The sequence below is a fragment of the Suricata suricatta genome, chromosome 13 (genome assembly GCF_006229205.1).
Source record: "Suricata suricatta isolate VVHF042 chromosome 13, meerkat_22Aug2017_6uvM2_HiC, whole genome shotgun sequence".
In the NCBI taxonomy this organism is placed as follows: Eukaryota; Metazoa; Chordata; class Mammalia; order Carnivora; family Herpestidae; genus Suricata; species Suricata suricatta.
In genome coordinates, this window is record NC_043712.1 from 7,754,867 (window position 1) to 7,773,101 (window position 18,235).

Consider the following 18,235-nt stretch of genomic DNA (forward strand, 5'->3'; position numbering starts at 1 on the left):
CCCCCCCCCCCCCCCCCCCCCCCCCCCCCCCCCCCCCCCCCCCCCCCCCCCCCCCCCCCCCCCCCCCCCCCCCCCCCCCCCCCCCCCCCCCCCCGGCCGCCCCGGCTCTCAGTCACCTGCTACCAATGACGGCCTCGCTCCTTCTCTTCTGGTTCAAAGACACGCGAGTTTCCATGTGACCAGGCCCACAACAAGCTCAGGCTACTTGGCCCTGGCCAGACCTGAATTACCACTCCCTAATTCTTTTCTCTTTCCCTTCTCACTTTCCAGGACATCTCCCACACGGTCGCTGCTGGTCAGTCACCATGTCATCATTCAGGTCACACCCTTCCTTCAAAGAGCCGACCTCTCGATCTATTTTACTGAGAAGTCTGAGGCCAGTCAGGGTGCTGCCGTCTCAAAATATATGTCTTGGTTTCCTCATTAAAATAATATCTGGCTATCAGTCCTTGATACACAACTTGCCAGGAAAACACCTGTGAAGATTCAGCATGAAAGATGGTAATTCCTGAGTCTGAAGAAAGGCTGCCCCCTCTCCTGGCCAAAATAGCAGGACTTTGCCTACGTACTATATGGCCAATGGAGAAACACATGTAACCACGGACTTTGTTGCCTGACACAGAGCAAATCTGTGGTGAGCACAGAAAGCTGAGGGCACTTGGCTCCTCCCTCCATGGTCCCATCTTGGCCGAGAGAGGTTGGGTCTGTATGAAGGGTCACAACAGAACACTGGGAGTCATCCTTATACTGCGTGGGTACTGCATTTTAAGGTAGCTGCAGCCATAACAGCGCCCCTTTTTTAGCTCCAGAAAACACTGGGAAGGAAGTAGGGAGGGAGGGAGACAAAGTCCATGTTAGACAATGCAGTCTTCAAGAGCAGAGTGCCACAGGTAGGAAGACAGACAGGAGTCCCGGAGCAAAGCATCCCGGGAGTATGGTGTTGCCGCTACGCCCAAGGGCATCTGGGATGGAGAAATGGTCAACCTCGCCATAATCTCCATCCTACCCTTTAATCCACACAGACACCATTTTCTCAAGCTTATGGGAAGAGCTGAGCACACATTACTTCAATACCGCTCTTCCTATCAGATTGCTGCTATCTGTCCCCCTCCCCTCCCCAAGGCCCTGCTACACATATAAATTCTAGAACCACGGGTTCAGAGCAGCCAAAGTCAAGCACGGAGAACATCCTATCTCCCTCCTGCAGACCTTCACAGGAGAAACCCCCGCCAGATGCTGGACATCGATCAGGGAGCTCTGTTCAGCCCCCGGCCATTCAGCTCTCAGCTCAGCGAGACACGGTGCCCAGAACAATGAGCGATGATGGCCGGTCATATATTCTGTCTGTTGAAAAATACAAGGTCCAAGTACAAAGAGCTCTTTGTTTTTGTTTGAAGATTTCTGTTAAAAACAACAGAACAAAAAAGCTAACATGGGAGCTATGAAAAAAAATGCTGCATCTGGTCTTGAAAACCAGAAAGGAGAGCACACCATTTTTTTAAAACCATGAAACCAAAATTTCAGGAAAGCAGCCGCTGTCCTCAGTAGGACGGAAGACACAATCTTTGCAACAAGTGTATAAAGTTTTTGGAAGGGATTAAAAAAAGAGGACCAAAAAATACAAATGCAGGACTAACATTCTCACTGATGAGAAGCAAACTTCACGTAGAAAACAGCAACAGTATTATATTCATTATTTGAGATGCCTCCCCAGAATGGAAAGGAACACAATGAAATGAAAACAATGAGAAAGAAAAGACAGTTAGAAAGGGCAGAGAAAAAAGATCTTTCTTACTGTTTTGAGGAGGATGATGAGCAATAATCAAAGACACAACAGAAGAAAATATTCATCCCTGACATCAGACCAGGGACCAAGAATCGAAGGGATGCAATATTTTTGGCAAAAATTAATGAAAAGAGAAACACAGAGAAGTTACTGGAAACTTTATAAAATAAAAGAAGAAAGAACTTTAAAATAAAAGAGCAAAGAAATGCAGGCAGGAAAGAGCACCAAGGAAGAAGATGATGAACCACCCCAGGCTTCTCTCTGGAACACTGGAAGGCAGAAGATGACCATGATGGGTGGCAGAGTGTCCCTCAAGTTTACATTCATCTGGAACCTCAGAATGTCCCCTTATTTGCAAAGAGGGTCTTTGCAGATGTGACTCAGTTAAGATGAGGTCATATTGGATTAGGGTGGAACAGAAATCCAAAGGCTGGCGTCTTCACAGGAGAAAAGAGAGGGAGGCGCCGACGTTGGGGGTGGAGGGGTGGGGAGGTGGGGAGCAGGTAAGAAGCCCTTGCAGTGGTGGCTGCAGAGACTGAGGGAGGCAGCCTCAAGCCTGAGGGATGCCAGGGAATGCAGACAACCCTGGAGGCTGGAAGACGCCAGGCAGGATTTCCCCCAGAACCTTCCGAGGAGGAGCAGGCCTCTGCTGTTGTGTTAATTTTGGGCTTCTGGCCTCCAGAACCGTGAGATGATACGTTTTCTGCCGTTCCAAGCCATCCACACTGTGGTCATTTGTTACAGCAGGTCCATGAAGTGAGTATAATATCAGGCCAGAATGTGTCAAGTTTTAAGAGAAAAAGGTGGTAATTTAGATAACCAGCCAAGTCATTCTTGTGGAAAAAATTACGTGAGATGGTCGCAGATATGTGATGCTTGAGAAAAGATCCCCTCATGTACTGCCTCCAACTTATGAACTCTAGGACAAGGATGCCACGGTATTATTTCTGGAGGTCATGGCCAATGCAAGCAGACATGAAGGAGAAAGAAGACATTTGTATGGGAGGAGAAAAAAGCTGCTTGTGGAAGAGCATCGAAGCTTTCAAAAAGATTATACATTTTTTTCTTTCTTTTAAAAAAATGTTTATTTTTGAGAGAGAGAGAAAACATGAGCAGGGAAGGGGCAGAGAGAGAGAGAGGGAGACACAGAATCGGAAGCAGGCTCCAGGCTCCTGAGCTATCAGCGCAGCGCTCCACGCGGGGCTTGAATCCATGAACATTGAGATCATGACCTGAGCAGAAGTCGGATGCTTAACCCACTGAGCCACCCAGGCGCCCTGATCAGATGTTGTTTTTAAGTAAAGATATCAGTAAAATACACAAACCCATTTTGTGTATAAGTGTAATCTCTAAAGGGGCATAACAGTAAATCTTGATAGTGATTATCTGTAGGTGGGAAGATTATAGATGAATTTAATTTTCCTATGCTTTTCAGTACAATTCAAATTTTCTATAATGAATGTGTATTCATTTCACAATCAGAAAAGTATATTTAGAAGTATGTTGGCATGTACACACACACACAGACTGGGAAGTAATATAAAAATTCTGAGAAGAGAGAAAGAATCTATCAGACACCAGATTTTCAGAAAAAGCGTTCTTTTAGCTAATACACAGACCTCTGCCAGTGAGCTAATGCTGCTGGGGACATAATGACAAAAGAAGCAAGAGCCTTGCCCACTTGAAAGGGCAAAACTGCCCACAGATAATTACAGTATAAAATATGAGGGGTGCCATAGAGAAAAGGCAAAGAAATGGAGGTTTCTCGGGGGTGAAAGATGACTTTCCCGTAGAGGAAGCAGGTAAGGCTGCTGGGAAAACAGACCTGGCAGGTGCGTATTTCAAGAAGGCATTTTAGAAGGAAAGAGAGCCACAAAGAGGCCCCCAGCGCCTGGGTAATGGCGGGTAAGGGCCTGTTTGGCTGGATCCTGGGCCATATGAGCAAAGGCTCCAAAGACGAGCTGGAGAGAGAGCACGGAAAGCCTTAAATGTCTGGCTAAGGAGTTCCTTCTTTATTCAATACACAAAGGAGGTTTTTTGTTGGTGGTGCTACTTGTTTGCACCTGGATGATGTCGACAGAGCTGAATATCTGGGAAAGAACTCTTTACAGCATTAAGGAAACCAAAGCCCCCAGACCCAGGTTAATTATGGCTGAGCATTCTGGAAAACTCGATGTAACCTTATCAAAACTGGCTGAATGCAATCTTTTGAGATGTCAGGGAGACAAGACAAAGTGCCAGAAGCTCAGGGAAAGAGGAAATGACACAAATGCCACTCAAAGAAGGGAGTATACAGAAGCAAACATTCCTGTTCCTTCCTTCTTCTGTCTCCTTAAGAAATCAAATGGGAAATGTATAAGGACCTTGAAGTTACTTGGACAACGGAAGCTTATAGAAACTGTAAACTACTCAGTCCATCCCAGACATACTGAATCAGAACCTGAGGTTTAAACAAACTCTTGAAGTGAGTTTTATACCCAAATAAAGTTTGAGGGGCCCCGGAGCAGGCCATAACACGGCAAGATAACAACTTTTTGGTACATACAACTTTTTGATAAATAGAGTAAGACCTTGGTTTGCAAGCATAATTTGCTCTGGAAACATGCTTGTAAACCAAAACATGTGGTATATCAAAGTGAGTTTCCCCATAAGAAATAATGGAAACTCAGATGATTCATTCCATAACCCAAAAATATTCATATAAAAATGATTACAATACTGTAATATAACGCAAAATAGTAAAGAAAATACAAAATTAAAGAAAAATAAATTAACCTGCACTTCTCTTTGAAAACCTTCAGGGCTGGTGTGAGGGAGACCAGAGAGAGGAGGGTCATTGTGTAGGACGACTGTCACTACCATAACAGAATCACTGCTGTCCATTGGCTCGATGGAACCTTTATTTTTTTGCATGGGGGCCATCGTGTACCCTCTCTCATGGATGCTGACCACAGTATAGTATTTTATTTCTAATTTTTTAATGTCTTTATTTTATTTTGGGAGACAGAGACAGAAGTTAGCAGGGGAGGGGCAGAGAGAGAAAGAGACACAGAATCTGAAGCAGGCTCCAGGCTCCCAGCTGTCAGCAGAGCCCGATGCGGGGCTCAAACCCACGGACTGTGAGATCATGAACTGCGCCGAAGTCAGACGCTTAGCCGACTGAGCCCCCCAGGCACCCCGGCCACAGTATAGTATTAATGAACTCTTGTCATGCACTGTATTGAATGTAACTGGCAATAAGGCAGCAGAGGATCTGCAGGCAGCCCGACCCAGAATGAAGCAAAGCAGTCATGCCTAAGCTCACTCTTGGATGGAAAAGCAAAGGACTGTCCACAGGTGCTGTGAAATGACAAAACATACACTGATGCCAGCTGTGGGCACCTTCCAATGTTCTGAAAAATCACTGATTTCTGCCAAACACTGTGGCCCGAAACCGAGTATCCGAGATGGAAGGCCGTCACCCACAGTCGTGCAGCGTGCGTGCGAGAGAAGAATCACTGGCTTAGTCGTGATCATGTGATACCCAGTATCACGTACTACTCATAGTGCAAGACACCGCTTGTTTATCAGGTTCAAGTTTGTGAGAAAGGCCTGCTCGTCGTGTGGAACACTTACAGAGCGAGCTTCTCTTGATTAAGGTTTTTACTGCACTGCTGTGGATGAGGTGGGCAGTGAGGGCACCGAGCTCTACGGCTTACTAGCTGTGTAGCCTTGAACAAGTTCACTAATCTCTCTGAACTTTAGTTATCTCATCTATAAAATGGGGTAGTAACACCTCATCAGGTGGGTGTGAAATTTAAATTTGCATACAGATACACATATTTCCATGCATGTGTGCGCGCATGTGTATGTGTGTTTCTACCTACCACTCAAAAGGCTGTCTAGCATGGTATGGCCACATCCATGTGGGTGAAGTACAGTTTAGCCAAGAAGTCCATCTGGGATATACAACCAATAGGATTTGTAAGACACCAAACGTGGGGTGCGGGGATTTCCTGGTTTCTGGAACTGGCAACTGACAAGAAGGTAGTACCGTCCACTCAGGGATTTGGGGGCAGGGAAGAAGGACAGCCTGAGTTCAGGTTGGGGCATGTTGAGGTTCAGCTGCCTGTAGGCCATCCTGAGAGAGGCATCCAGTGGGCATCGGGCAGATGGCAGTACATGGTGCGGACAGAGAAGTGGGGAGAATCCCGGGATGTGTGAGTCACCACACAGTGACTGAGGCCACAGGGCAGGAGAGATCACCAAGAAGGAGCATGTAGTATGTGTGGGGGGGGGGGCAGTGTGTCTGAGATGGAATCCTGTCAAAATGCGGGGGGCCCTGCAGAAGAGAAGCTGAGGAGGTGAGGCAGGGAAGGCAGGAAGACGAGGACAGAGAGTGGACGCAGAGGGGGCCCCGTGGGAGAAGGTGGTCACAGGCCACGCGGCAGAGCGGTACAGAAGGATAAAGATGAGGAGCGGCTAAAGATGAGGTGCAAGGAGGTCTCTGCGACCTTGGTAAGAGCTGGCTCAGTGGGGGACAAGAAGGGGAAGCCTCCAAAGGAGGGATTCAGAAGGGAAATTGGGGAGCTATCACGGGGATCAAAAAGGAGAATTCAGAGTGCGGCTGAAATGTGCCCCCAGAGTAATTAAAAACTCATCTCTTCAGCAAATGCAGCTTGAGATGATGATTTTAAAAGACCATGCACCACAGCGATGACTGCAGTAGACCGATTAAAAAGGCCAGAAAGAACACAATCCTTTTCTTATACATAAAGGAAGCCAAAGTCACTGCTCGAATTAAGTGGGTAAGACAGTTCAATATAAAAATGAGAATATTAGCCGTGACTCAACAGCAACAGTGGGCGTGAAACCAGGAGCCCTTGGTGGTCAGTCGGCCATGATAGGACTCGGGGTAGGACTTTCCCTAAATTCACCTGGTCGGGAAAAGCAAGGGAAGCAAACTGTAGAACCCACAGATGCTCTTAATATTCAGAGCCCACATAGGAAATTCTGGAAAAAAAAGACCAAATTCCTTTTCAACTTTAGCAGCCCTGAGAGAAGTGAAAAAGGGGTTTGCAAATGTGCGCACGCACATCTGTGTGTGTGTGTGTGTGTGTTCGTGGCTGTCTGATCCCACAGTTCTGATGGTGGACCTGTCTAAATCCAGAAGTAACAAAAAGTTCTTAAAAAACACTTTCACAGGCACCTGTGTGGCTCAGTCGCTTGAGCATCCAACTTTGGCTCAGGTCGTGATCTCATGGTTAATGGGTTCAAGCCCCTCGTCGGGCTCTGTCAGTGTAGAGCCTGCTTGGGATTCTAGTTCTCTCCTCTCTCTCTGACCCTCCCCCACTCGTGCTTTCTCTCTCTCTCTCTCTCTAAATAAATAAATAAATACTAAAAAAAGGCACTTTTAAAACAATGAAAATATTTTCTCTTCATGACAACAGTGTACAAAGGTATATAACATGATATACTTTTGAGCAAATTAAAAAAATTTACTTTTGCTACAACTGATGGTACCGACTCCTGAGCCCCTGACTCTGAATGCTGAGGGGGAGCGGGCTACAGGTGCGGGCCAGAGATCGCTCTGGCACAAGTGAAATGTGAGAGGCAAAGGATGTTACCCAACAAGGAAGACTGTGTGTTTGAGCCACACATGAGAAATCTACTTCCTGGGCATGTGATAAACCACAATCAAGGCAGAAAACTTGATTTCCTGTGAAGAATTTACCAAGCAAACAATCTGTGAACAGTGTGTATCTCTGATTATCGAAAAAAATAAACTGTTATCCATTGGTCAGTATATTTGAAACATACGTTGGTCATAATTTGGAAATATTTTTATAGTAGGCCAGGGTACTGTATCCTTGAAGACCACTGGAATCGATAAACAAAAGACCCCAGGACACCCGCAGAAGCTGCAGGAGCCAGAGATGAGAAGCTGAGCTGCAGTCGCTACAGCGGCAGGGAGATCCCGTCGTGGGGAAGGACGTGGCAGCGCGGGGATGGGAGGCCACCAGGAAGGAAGAGCATGAGCATCCCTGGACCTGCAGAAGGTTGAGAGTGGAGTATCTCCAATTCCAGGGGTGTGTGTGTGTGTGTGTGTGTGTGTGTGTAGGTAGGTAAACTCCACACCCAAAGTAGGGTTCAAACCTATGACCCTGAGATCAAGAGTTGCCTCCTCTACGACTGAGCCAGCCAGGTGCCCCTCTCCAGTTCTAGTTTTGAAACTAGAGAGTACGACCATGCTGAATACTGTGGCTTTTTCCAAGATTTCTCCTGGGAAAATACCTGTGTGGTATTCTTACTACAGTGTGGGTTTAGCTAGTGGAGCTGGTATCGTTTTGGGTCTCAGCTACCCAAGATGGTCACCAACTGGCTGGTCAGGTGGTGCGCATCCTCCTCAGGTTCTGCTGATCTTAGGAAAGTAGGTCATAAGTCATACTCCACCAACAAATAGGGTGGGGGGGAGACAAGGGTGAGAATCATCCCTGAACCTGACTACCATCAATAGGGGACAGAAGATACACTGTTAAGGCTGGATAGGGAAATGCCTTGTTTGTTCTACCTTATATTTAAAAATATTTAAAGCAGCTGACCAAAATATATCTTTCTCAAAGAATGAAATTAGATACAGAGCAAACTCAGAACAAGGGCAAATTAGGTGTGGGTAAATAAAGTGAAAGCAAGAGAATCCTATTAGGATGCACGCTATAAAGTTCTTTAAGGTGGTGAGAGGCAAGCCATAAACAGGGTTCTGAGTCTCCTGGAGGCCAATTCAAAGAGGAGAAAGTCCCGGTCACTGACAGGACCCACACTGCCTATAAAATTAGCAACAGAGCAGGTCATCAGGAGAAGCACCGTACTTCTTGGTCCAGAGCAAAACTTTCCTCATAGGCCCTCTTAAAAGAGACACTTTATGGCAGACAGAAAAATCCTCAAGGGCATCCTACAGGAGACATAGCATCTAGATCCATATGGCTTCTTTCCCACTCTGTCCATCAGGCCAAGTGAGAGATGTAATGCCAAGTCACAGATCAAGAGAAGCAAGTCTAAGAGAGGCCAAGAACAGCAAGGCCAAGTGTTTGTAGCTATCTTGTGGTGGATGTTAATCCAGGAATTAAATTTAAGCCGTTTATGGCATGGATGTCTCTTTGGATAATTTCTTATCAACATTATTCTTAAAATCAAGCTTGTTAAGATTTGGCCAGAAGAGAGTTTGAAATTAAAAGGTTGAGCTAAAACCTAAAACAGAACTACTTACTCTGTGCTGTTGGTTAAGGGCCGAATTGTCTACTCCAACAATCAACTTCATGTCTTTAGAAAACAGCCTCAAAACAGTGGCTTGGAGACTGAGTGGGGAGGCCCAGGGGCTCCTGGAGCCACAAAGACCTGTGCTGAAATGTCATCTTTCTTGTTTCACTGGCTGTGGGACCTCTCTGAGATCATCAGTTAAATGGAGATCCATTCAGTATCCACAAATGTCCCCTGAGCAGATACAAGGTGAAGTGGAATGAAATAAAGCCTACTGCCTACAGTTGTTTGTGAGGGTTAAATAGGTAAATGCGCCAAGCATTGAGCTCAGTGACTGGTACATAGTAAACATTCAATAAATGCAAAAACTAATAATAGTAATAACAAAGTAATAATCACAATAGAAGATTTCTGGCTCCACTATGATACATAATTACACGTTGAAGGTCTCAAGGTTCTACATCACAGGAAATGGTGCAATAATTTTAGCTTGGAAAAGTTTCAAATTCAGCATTACCAATCACCCACCAAGACGCCAAAAATATCAGAAAAAGCACCCACACTTTTAAGCTGTGCTAACTTACTGGTAAACGCTCTGAGATAAACACGCCTGGAGGTACCTACTGAGTCAACCTGCTGGTTCAGATTTAGATACAAGCCGGTTCGCTTTTGGAGAACATCTACCAAAATTGAGAGTTTAGCTGCAGAATGGTGAAGTCTGATTTTGTGTAGCTGGTACCCTAATCTCTCAATTGGCTAATACTGCACAGAATAGCATTTCTCCCATCAAATGCCTATGAAAACAAAAAGTCCACTCAGCCCTGAACAGAGAACAAACGCGCACTGTGTCACGGACGTGGGGCATCACTCATTAGCCAAGAATCATGTTCTGGACAAGAGTCCCACAGGTTTAATTCAAATTCGTGTCTGAGCAAAACTACAAATCGCTACATATCAGACTTCAAGAGTCCCCACGCAGATAAAACCTCAGATGCCAAGCTATTCCACCCTAAACTGTCCTTTTGACAGGAATTAGATCGTACTGCCAAACAGCCTTGGAGGCCACTGTGAGCTCCTGACAACAAAACCAGGCCATCCTCACAGAGAAGCGTTTATGTGGCTTTTTTGTGCATCAGAGGAGCGTGCAACTCATCCAAATGCAGGCTTGCATCATTAAGGTCAAGGTTTATAAAGGAATGGACAGCATCCTACCTTTGAAATTACCTTGCAGACAGTGACACCCCCCCGAAGTATCAAGATGTAGGTTATATGAAAATCAGCAGCTGGGCTGGGCAGGAGAGAGGTCTATATTGTGCCCATACCATTCGTCATTCATAACACATCAGGTTCTTATCCACTGAGTCAAAGGCCAAGAAAAGATCAATGAAAGCTACAAACAATCTTTGCTTTTCCTGACAGATTTCGATATAAAGTGGTGAAGAATGGTCGATGGTGTAATAGCTATGCCTTGCCGAGAATGCTGCCACGAGAGACCAGGATTTCAATTCCTCAAGAAGAAAAATGGCATATGTTTTAGATGGAATGCACGGCAAGCTAATCAGTCCAGTTATATTGGGGAGGGGGAGTCAAGGAGCCTCGTTATGCCTTTCCTTCATTTATATTTGATGGGTTACGCTACTTTCTAATGTCAACCAAATTGAACCATTCATTCATTCAACCAATATTTACTAAGTAATGAATGTTAAGCACTGTGCTTGGTGCTAGGCACACCGTGGTAACTAAAGAGCCAGGACTCCTATTTTTAGGGAGTTTATAACCTACACCCTTGTGTGTGGGTCGGAGGAAAGTGCCCGGGAGACCGGTCCACTCGCAGAAGAAGCAAGTCTCCCCAGGTGCTTTTTGTTTGAGCTTTTAAATCATCTACCAGATGAGGGAATGTTAGAGATACATTTTGGGGGTCAAGCTGTTTGAAACTGAATTTGGTCTATACCATTTTCAGAGAGAAGCTGCTCCACCTACAAACTGTGCTGAAGAGATGGGTCTGGGAGGCCGTTTTTATACCACACGATGCCACTTCCCCAAACACAATGGTGCCAATCAGGGAGAGACAGCTGAGCCAGAGGCACCAATCCATTCTACTTGGAATTTGAAATTAGGGCCCAAGGAGGAACAGAATGTGGTGGGCATTGGGGCTGCAAGACCAGGGAAACTGGGAGACTGGAAGTCAATTTAGTAATAAACAACATTTAATAAGAATTTAGTATGTACCAGGTCTTCGAAATATAATAGTGAACAAGACAGACATGGTGCCCACCCTCATCTCTGGCAGATGAGAGAGTGGTATGTAAATAAATACACGAAATAAATAGAGTGTGATAAATACTATTAAGAAAAGAAATAGGATGCTGAGTTACAGAATAGCACGGAGAAGACATCCACTTTAGGGAGAGTAGTTAGGGAGGCCTCTCCGAGAAGGTGACATTTAAGCGGAAACCAGCCATGAGAAGGGTGGAGGAAGCCCATTCCAGGCAGAAGGAATGTTAAGTGCAAAGGTCCTGGGACAGGGAAGAACTCAGTGTGTCCTAGAGACCAAAATAAGGCCAAATGTGCGAAGCACAGTGAGCCGCATGAGACAAGGTGCAAGAGGAGGCAGAGCTGGATCGCACAGGCTCCTGTGGGGCTTTGTCAAGGGTCTGGAATTGAATGGGCAGCCAAGGAAGGGTTTTAGGGAAAAAAAGACATTGCGTTGTCAACATTTTAAAATATCACTCTGGTGTGAGGACAGACATTTAGACTAATAGGATGGAAGAGAAAGCCCAGAAATCACCCCTTGCACATATGGTCAATGGATTTAGACAAGGGTGCCAACACCATTCAATGGGAAAAGGACAGTCTTTTTTTTTTTTTTTTCAAGTTTATTTACTTATTTTGAGAACGAGCAAGTGTGTGAATGAGCATGTACGAGCAGGGGAAGGGCAGAGAGAGAGAGAGAGAGAGAGAGAGAGAGAGAGAGAGAGAGAATGAGAATCCCAAGTAGGCTCCACGCTCAAGTGAGGAGAGAGTCTGATGTGGGACTTGAACTCACAAACCATGAGACCTGAGCCAAAATCAAGAGCTGGATGCTCAACCAACTGAGCCACCCAGGCACCCCAAAAGGACAGTTTTTCAAGCAAACGGTGCTGGGAAAATGGATCTCCACATGCAAAATAATGAAGCCGGACTCCTATGTCACTCCATACACGCACAAAATAACTCCAAATAGATCATAAACCTATTGAATGAAGCTGGACCTCTACCTTACACCATAGACCACATACAACAATTCAAAAATGGATCAAACACAAAAACATAAAACCTAAAACTATCAAACTCTTAGAAGAAAACACAGGAAGAAATCTTCATGACATTTGGATTTGGCAGTGACTTCTTGAATATGATATTGGAAGCACCTGCAACAAAAGAAAACATAGATGGGGGCACCTGGTTGGCTCGGTCGGAGGGGCACATGGCTCTTGATCTCAGGGGTTCATGAGTTCGAGCCCCATGTGGGGTGTAGAGATTACTTACATACATACATACATACATACATACATACATAAATGTATGTTTTTTAAAAAGGAAAAATGGATGGACTGGACTTCATAAAAATTAAAAACTTCGGGGGTTCCTGGGTGGCTCAGTTGGTTTAGTGTCCGACTTCAGCTTAGGTCATGATCTCACGGTTCATGTGTTTGAGCCCCACATCAGGCTCTGTGCTGACCATTAGCTCAGAGCCTGAAGCCTGCTTCAGATTCTGTGTCTCTTTCTCTCTCTGCCCCTCCCCTGTTCACGCTCTGCTTCTTTCTGTCTCTCAAGGAAAACATAAATGTAAAAAAAAAAAACCTAAAAAAAATTAAAAATTAAAACCTTCGATGCATCAAAGATTATGGTCAACAGAGTAAGAAAAGAGCCTATATAACAGGAAAAAAGATTTGAAGATCACAAATCTGATAAGGGAATTAATATCCAGAATATATTAGGAACTCCTGTAACTCAGTAACAAGAAGACAAACAACTCAACTCAACAGCAAAACAAACAACCCCATTAAACAGAAGCAAAGAGAGCAAAGAACTTGAATATCATTTCTCCAAAGGAGAAACACAAATGACCAATAAGCGCATGGAAAGATGCTCAACATCACTGATCACGAGTGAAGGGCCAATCCCAGCAATGACGAGGTGCCTCTCTGCACCCATTAGAATGGCTAGTAGACAAGATGGAGCCAATCAGGGTGAGGACGTGGAGAGCCCGGACCCTCGTGCATCGCTGACGGAAATGTGAAATAGCACAGCCAGTGTGGAAACACGCTTGGGAGCCCTTTAAGAGTTAAAAATAGAATTAGTATATGATCCAGTAATTCCACTCCTAGCTAACAGACCCGAAGGAATTGAAAGCAGGGACGCAGACAAATGCACACCAGTGCTCGCAGCGGCACTATTCACCAGAGCTAAAAAAGGGCAAGCAACCCCAGTGTTCATGTAGATAAATGGATAAACCAACTGCGGTGTATATAAGGACAGGACTCATCCATCAACGGGGATGAAATTCTGATACATGCTAGAATATGGGTGAACCCTGACGCAAGCACGTTAAGTGAAAGAAACCAGACACGAAGGACAAGGACAGTAGCACTACACTTACATGAGGTCCTTAGAATGGGTAAATTCATAGAGACAGAAAGTAGACGAGAGGAGACGGGCTGGGGAGAGAGGGGATGGGCACAGTTACTCTTTGGGATGATGACAAATGCTCTGACAGTGGAGTGCCGGCAGCTGCAAAACTGAATATACTCACTGGCCCCTCAAGTGTGTGCTTAGAAACAGTACATTTTATGTTGTGCATATTTGACCACGATTAAAAAAAAAAAACAACGCACGGCCGCTGGGAAAACAGACAGGAGAGAGGCGACTCTGCAATCAAGGGAGCTGGTCCGCAGGGAGAGGGGCACTGATGTGCAGGGGGGAATCACAGGGACCAGAGAGAACCCGAGAAAATAGCTGCTTGATGGCTTCCTGGTCACATGCGGCCCAGCTGGCTTCCTTTCAGTGAGACCCACCCACGTGCTTCCAGGGACTCGCCTGAGACTTGAGCTGGACTGAGTGGGTCTTTGTTCCTGGCGAGGAAAGGACCCCTGGTGAAGGCAGGGAACAGCTGGTATCCAGGGAGGCAGCTGCCTGGGCACTAACCGCTGGAGGGAGCTGGTTCCTAAAGCCAGACCGCAGCTCCGGGAGGGCAGAGAAAATGCTTTTCCCCTCCTCTCAGCGCCTAGCGCCGTGCCCGCCGCCGGGTGACAGGCCTCCCGCGAATGGCTATCGGCTGAGCGGCAAGTAGCCGTTCGTGAGTCTTCTCATAGAGGTCTGGGCTTCCATGATCTGGCTCGGCAAGTGCGCCTCCGATTTCAATCAAGCCAACTGAGCCCCGAAACCTGTCCTCAGTGCTGATGTGAACAGCCAAGCTTGGCTCTTCACCAGGACTTCGACCTCCTTTGGTCAAGGTCAGAAGAAGCCCATGCAAAAATTTCAATTTTGGGGGCGCCTCGATGGCTCAGTCGGTTAAGCCTCCGAGTTCAGGTCAGGTCATGATCTCACGTTCGTGGGTTCGAGCCCCACGTCGGGCTCTGTGCTGACAGCTCAGAGCCTGAAGCCTGCTTCCGATTCTGTGTCTCCCTCTCTCTCTGCCCCTCCCCGCTCATGCTCTGATTCTCTCTGTCTCAAAAATAAACAAAACATTAAAAAAAAATTTCAGTTTTGCAGGCTGCTGGGCACCCTTTTACCAGCTTTGAATTTCAGGATGCCTACGGTTTATTGCAACAACATTCATCAACCCAAGTGTGTAAAAAAATTTTTTTAACCTTATTTTCTCATGACCAGGGAATCCACAAAACGGTTTAAAATTTTTTTTTTTAATGTTTAATTTATTTTTGAGAGTGAGTGAGATAGCGTGAGCAGGGGAGGGTCAGAGAGAGAAGGAGACACAGAATCCGAAGGCAGGCTCCAGGCTCTGAGCTAGCTGTCAGCACAGAGCCTGATGCAGGGCTCGAACCCACGAACTGTGAGATCATGACCTGAGCTGAAGTCAGATGCTTAACTGACTGAGCCACCCAGGCGCCCCCACAAAACAGCTTTTAACTTAATCATATCTGTTGGTCACAGATGAGAGAAAATGTCTCCTTCCTTAACACACTGGAGTGAGAATTTCGAGAGATCCTTAGACGGCAAAAATGGAACTTGGCTCATCTCATTCGAACCCCCAGTGCCTGTCATTTCTAACAAGGGAAGAGTTGGCACAACCTAACTTCACAACAGGGAGGGGACTGGCACCCAGAGAATCATCTACGGCAATGTTGGGCTAACACGTGATTAAAATGATAAGTTGAAGACTATATAACAAGAAGCCATTTACAGGGGCGCCTGGGTGGCTCAGTCAGTTAAATGTCTGACTTTGGCTTGGGGCATCATCTCATGGGGTTTGTGTGTTCGAGCCCCACATCGGGCTCTGTGCTGACAGCTCGGAGCCTGGACCCTGTTTTGGATTCTGTGTCTCCCTCTCTCTGCTTTTCTTCCACTCACGCTCTGTCTCTCAAAAATGAATAAACGTTAAAAAAAAAAAAGACATTCACAAAATATAGCTAAATGGAAAAAAGAGAAATGTGAAATTATATGTATAATTTGATTAGAGCTATGTGGGAATGAGGTGAGTCACTCTAAAGACTGGAAGGTACCCAAAGGAGATGAAAACAGGGGCTGCAGGGCAGAAGGATACAGGGGTTTTAAAAAAATGTTTATTTATTTTCAGAGAGAGAAAGAGAGAGAGAGAGAGAGAGAGTGCATGCATGTGAGTGGGAGAGGGGCAGAGAGGGAGGGAGAGAGAACCTTAAGCAGGCTCTGTTCTGTCCAGTGCAGAACCCAACATGGGGCTTGAACTCAGAAACCTCGAGATTATGACCTGAGCCCAAATCGACTCTGATGCTTAATCAACAGAACCACCTGGTGGTCCTCATACATGGACTTTTTAAATGTATTTAAAATTTACTTTATAATACTCAAAAAGTCAACTAGAAACACACACACACACACACACACTCTCCTCTCTCTCTCTCTCACGGCTCCGGCGTAAAAACTTGAACAAATGGAAGGAAGAATTTTGGTCAGTGAGCTGCCTCGGCGGGCTGGGGATGGCGATGACTAGCCCTGGGCTCTCTGAGGCAGGGTTTCTTCACGTGTGATCTTGGGACCCGCAGCATCACCATCCTCTGGGAACTTTCTAGAAATGCACATTCTGGGTTAACCCCCACCCTACTGGATTGGAAATTCTGGGGATGGGGCCCAGCGATCTGCTTTGATAGACTCTCCGAAGGACGTAGGTGGCCGCTCAAGTTTGAGACCCACCACTCGCAAGGATGTCCCTGGCCTGACAGTGTGTGGTTGCCACAGGTCTACAAAGGGGCCATCTTTGGGGGCGCTGGGCGGCTCAGTCAGTTAAGCGTCTGACTTCAACTCAGATCATGATCTCACGGCTCATGAGTTCAAACCCCATATCGGGCTCTCTGCTGGCAGCACAGAGCCTGCTTCAGATCCTCTGTGTCCCTCTCTCTCTGCCCTTCCCCCATTAGCACGCATGCGCGCGTGCTCTCTCTCTCTCTCTCTCTCTCTCTCTCTCTCAAAAATAAACACTTAAATAAATAAATAAATAAATGATCCATCTTTCATGGCTTTGTTTTCTCTCCAAACACCATTCTCACTGCTTCCAAGAGCTCCACATGATTTCCTGGATCAGGTTCAAAGTCTTTACCTGAGGGTCACGGTTCTACCTTTGTTACCACATTTCATCTTGACCACCACAGCCGGCTAGCTAACATGAGCTGTGCTTATGCGCGCCATCTCACTCAATCCTCCTGACAACTCCACAAGGCAGATAATATTAATATCTCCATTCATATACTATAATAATATAACATCCCCACAGATTAGAAAGCTGAGGCCAAAAGAAGTCCAAGATCATACAGCTAGGAAATGATGCAGCAGACATGACTTCGGAGCATGTGTTCTTCGGTACCAGTGAGGTTCAGAGAAGTTCACAGCCAACAGTGGGTGGCGGAGCCAGTATGGGCTGCCGGCTCTGTGGCCACTCCACTCGGCTGCCCCACGCTCTCTGCTCGAGGCAGGGCCGTATGCTCACTGCCCTTGGAATACATCACTGCCAAGAATCACACTGTTTGCAAATAATCGCTGTCGGTCTTCTTTTACCACAGACCCAGGTCGGACAGTCTACATGAGGCCTTGCAGGCGGCTTCTGCAAGATCCGAAGGGGAAGGCTCACACCCTCCCTTCTTTTAAGCCTCCCCGTGCCCTATCTGTATCCCTCTCCCGGTATTTACCAGATCCCGCCCCGAATCACAGTTAGACACGTGCTCCTTCGGGAGAGGCGGTGGTCCGCGCTGGCCTGGTGCCACCGATGACTGACACAGAACATGCATTGATTGGGTCAATCAATGGTGTCTTTCATGTGACTAAATTCATTTTTTAGACAGTTTTTGTATCTTATCTGCCCAGCTCAAGACAGTAAGCTCCTTACCAATAAGGACCAAACCTTTTACTTATTTTCTATTTTCAGGAATACTCAGCCCTGGGCCAGATAATACAGTCAAGTCTATAATATATGATTGAGCTTGAATCAAATGCTACTGGTGCACAACTCTGGCATAATTTTTCCTACTCCTTAAACCCTGCAGGAATGCAGCATATATCAGTGGAGGATCAGTGGGTTCTATACAGATGGATCCAAGCAACTCATTTTTTTGGTAAATAGATAGAAATAATACATGTAATGCTTTTAATAGTGTTAAATAATAACCAAGAGAATTCTATGAGCACGTTTTCCTGAAAATTTGTTCCAATTTCCATGGGGGACAAAAATCACAATTCTGTCTTTAAAAAAAAATTGAAGCTAAAATATGCCTTCATTATTCCTCTTTTAAAATGAAAGCATACTCTTTTTTAAAAATCGTAACATAAACCCCGATGTCTCTCATAAGGAAAATGTGTATATTTTCATTCCACATATTTATCATCTATTACAGTCGTTTATCTAGCCCAACAAATATACTTTTAATAGGAAGAAAAAAAAAATCTCATCAATATTCTAACTCCTACCACATAGCCAGAAAGCAAAGGTACAGAAAATCAGCCTAAGTCTTTCAATAATATTTAAAC

At 45.7% G+C, this 18,235-nt stretch overlaps 1 protein-coding gene across 1 annotated transcript in view; it reads right to left on the reverse strand.

The window, feature by feature from the left end:
- Positions 1-18,235, reverse strand: part of GARNL3 (GTPase activating Rap/RanGAP domain like 3) — a 141,549-nt gene that overhangs the window by 84,222 nt on the left and 39,092 nt on the right. The window lies entirely within an intron of this gene.